Source organism: Corvus brachyrhynchos, unplaced genomic scaffold (genome assembly GCF_000691975.1).
Source record: "Corvus brachyrhynchos isolate BGI_N302 unplaced genomic scaffold, ASM69197v1 scaffold490, whole genome shotgun sequence".
NCBI classification, from domain to species: domain Eukaryota; kingdom Metazoa; phylum Chordata; class Aves; order Passeriformes; family Corvidae; genus Corvus; species Corvus brachyrhynchos.
Window position 1 is genome coordinate 784,126 of NW_008235774.1, and position 3,762 is coordinate 787,887.

Sequence of the window (3,762 nt, forward strand, 5' to 3'; positions counted from 1 at the left end):
GGCTCCCCCTGGCTGCCCACGTGCCATGGGGGTTGAAAGAGTTTTCTCGTTCTCGGCCGGGTAGACCTGGCCTCCCCTGCTGTAGTAGCAAACTGGAGCCACTTCCTAAAGAAATGTTTCACCCCAGCCGACTCCGCCACTGCTCCCGGAATGCCCTGAGGATATCAAGCCGCGGCTGCTGCTGCTCTGCTCCCCCAGCTGTGAGAACTCCACCCGCATGGTGTCTATGGTGTCTTTCATGTCGGCCTCGGCCCTGGCTGCACCCTCCGCTCCTGTGCTGCAAGAGAAGCAGAAAAAGAGGGAGGGTAGAAGGAGCCAGGATGTAGGACTCAGACTGTTCCCAGAAAGCTGCGAGAACATCGTGGAAGAGGCAGTGGATCTAAGCAGCTCACAGATGAGGCTGGAGCATGCAGAACAGCAGCCAAAGAAACAGAATAGTGACTTCTCAGATTCTGATGTTAAGTGTGAAGACCAAAGGACTGGGGTGAAGAAACCAAAGGCCACAGATGATACCTGGAAACTGCCAGAGAAAAACAAGCCCTGCACCAGCCCAACAAACACCCTGCAGACAAAACGCCAACCAAGATGAACAGGGCACAGTCAAAAGACCAGACAGCCACTGCTTGGAAACGGAGATGACGCAAAACAGCACCGATATCCACCATAGAAGCAGACTCACTGTCCCGTAACCAGAACTGCAAACAAGACTTTGACTGGATAAGTCAAGACACCCTTGGTATCTCCCCTGATCTTACCACTTCTGTTGCTTTCCCAACAGTTAATATTCCCTACCTCCACCCCTCTGCTTTGGCTTTCCCACAGCCACACTGCCCAATACACCTATTGGGATGCTTTCTGTTAACTTGCATCCATCTCTTTATTTACTACTTGTTATACCATTCCCTAGCCACAGGTTCCCACACCCCTGTGCCATTATACCATTCCCTTTCCCCCAGACCTTTAAGTAAGGGGGGGGGAAGGGAAAGCCCCCCCCCCCACCTGAAACTGCCATTTTTAAACTTTCATTAAAACCCTAACAGAAGCAACTGCCAGAGCCTGTGCCCACATTCACGATTATGCCCAGCACCCAAAACCTATCACCCTGCCACCCTCTGGATGCTCCTGGTACCACCAGCAGTGAATGCTTGGACTGTGCTGCAGCCCAAAGAGAACTGTGCTGCTTCAACCTCACCTCCGCCCATGAGAGCATCCATTCCAGCATCCAGAGAGAAAAATCCTCTAAAAGATTTGAGGACTTGTTGGGATATTGGGTTGTGGGTGCTGCTGATCTTTTTTGTTGTTTTGTGTGTGTTTGGTTGTTTTGGACACTGGGTGTTGGGATCCCTGGGGGAGGCCTTTTTGTTTAATACAGAAAGGAGGAATTGTGGTGGCCAGTGAACATACATTACAAACGACAGAGAATTTTCAGTAAGACAAGTCCCTAGTACCACAAGAACCACTTTATGTTAGGGTGACCAGAAAGGCTTCTCCCAGGATGCATTGTTCTGTTATGTTAATCTATCCCAGTTTGGCTCCCCCAGATGGCTGTTAGCCTCTACCCCTCGTCACTCCCCCAGAGCTTCCCCACTGGTCCCTGTTCCCTAGTCCTGCCTTTTCCCCACCCCCAGATAAAACTGAGTTTTGGGATCATCTTGGTATTTGTGTCTGCAACCTTCGACCGTGTAGAAGCAATAAATGCTCCTGCCGGAACTCATGCAAATCGACTCTTTGCTACCAACTGTAACACTGAACCCACCCGTGCTTCTGTGGGGGCACAGGGGACCCCACGGAGCCGGACAGGGACAGTATTAGCGCCCGATTTTCTACTTGGTACGAAAAATAACTTACTGGTAGCTCCCTAAAATTCAGACTCCATGCAGTAAGAAAGGATCGATCAATGTCATTACTAGTGACACTTTCAGATGGCACTGTAACTAGAAGAATTGGTCCTACATTTTCCCCATACCCTAGACATCCATTTCTTCTTCGACCTTACCCTTCCCTTTCTTCCAGCACAAGCAACCTTTCTGTAAACCATATCAGCAAACCAATTCAGTTTAAAACTAAACACTAAATGTATTTTTGCTGCATTACTTTTAATGCAGATCAGATCCACAGACCACTTCAAATGGCACAATAACACAAGGAAGCCTGCACAGGAACAGAAAACATCAGCAATAGGCAGACAGAACTCTTGTGTTCAACAGCAGCACTGGCTTTCCAATTGTAACACAAAGTCACAGTTACGTAACACTGTCACAAGTCCACACTGCCACTGAGAAGGATAGGCCAGCCTTCCCCCATCTCTGGCCGTGTATTTTTGCCGCTTACTGGTACCACTATTAGTACTTCTATGCTACACAGTTGAGTATGCCAAAGTAGCTCCCTACTTCCTCAAAAAAGCAACAACAAACCCCCTAAAAAAACCAACCTCGAAATTAAAACTGGAGCTAGCTCACTGCAAGGCTGCTGGAACACTACTACCAGCACAAGGAGGCAGTGGGAACATGCGACTAGCCGTGGGCAGGACTGCCGCAGTCTAGATTTAGATTGGATTAAACTACTCTGTAGTCACAGCCCGGATTGCCTGCTGCTGGAATAAATAACTGCTTCTTATGTTATCTGTCTCATATCCAGAACTCCTTGCAGTTAGAAAAACTGGCTCATTTTCCTGCTTCTCCTCCATAGGCATCAATATTTATCAGGGAATTTGCCAACTGTTCCTTGTCATTTACCCTTCTCCCTGCATCCAACGAGGAGGAAAAAACTCCCTCCCAACAGCCCTAAAAAAAAACCCCCCAAAACCCAACAAACCAAAAAACCCCAACCCAAATATCCCCACTATTTTAATCAGCTATGATTAGTTATGCTGTATTCAAATGGCAACTGGAACATAATTCAGCTCACAATCCTGATCTTCAGCAACTTACATTCTGGATATTCATTAGCTCCTAAAGACTTTTACAATCACTAACACCAATATGTAGTCTGCAGAGATGCAGCACTACAAAATGCTGCATTTATTCTAACAGGGACAGAATTAGAATGAGGTACCTGTGATTGCTGTGCTGCTGGAGCTATGGCAATGAGAACTGGAATTTCGTATTTGAGTAAAGACTTGAACACTGGATAACCACTGGGTACAGCTAATGTAAGAGAAACTTTTAAGTAAATGCACCAAATGAAACTTGCAGATTATCTTAAAATACTTGCTTCAAATCAGAAGCATTTTGCTGATACAGGTGGGGGGAAAAAAAGAAACAGTAATATGCATTTTCTTCATCAAATGCCAAAAAAGCTCCCACACAAAGATTAGCAACATATTTCTGTTGCAATCCCAGCTCCACAGCTCACTAGTTTTCATACTAGTTTTCATATTGCCTCAAAAACCACCTTAAATTATGAAAGAAAGGTTTTAGCTAATCATGTGTATATGCACATTAATTGGCAATCCAAATTCCTACCTCTCATAGGTTCATGAGAGATGAAAACACAGGTGCCATCCAGCCGCAAGTACTTCTCTACATATTTCTGCTTTCAAAACAGATTTTTCAATTGCAATATTTTGTAAGTTACACTGCCATCATCTTGGGAACTGGAAACCTGTTGAGGTAATCATTTGTGAGAGACTGAGAGCTCACTGAACTTTCTGCTTTGTTTCTTTCCCTTATTTTTTCTGCGTAGAAACAATTCCTGCTTTGCCCGACTGCGGGATGCGTCGTTAACACAGCAGGAGCCCCTGGCACACCAGCGTTTACAGCT

General features: G+C 46.0%; 1 protein-coding gene across 3 annotated transcripts in view; it reads right to left on the minus strand.

Annotated features, from left to right (window-relative positions):
• TANK (TRAF family member associated NFKB activator) overlaps positions 1–3,636 on the minus strand; it is a 32,763-nt gene extending 29,127 nt beyond the window's left edge. For 2 of the 3 annotated variants that reach the window (XM_017726612.1, XM_008644763.2), the window contains exon 1: positions 3,465–3,636. The gene's annotated coding sequence lies outside the window, so the exon portion shown is untranslated. Of the gene's footprint in view, positions 1–7; positions 278–3,464 lie in introns of all 3 variants that reach the window. The other variant, XM_017726606.1, reaches the window with a different exon arrangement.
• Between the last annotated feature and the right edge of the window lie 126 nt (positions 3,637–3,762).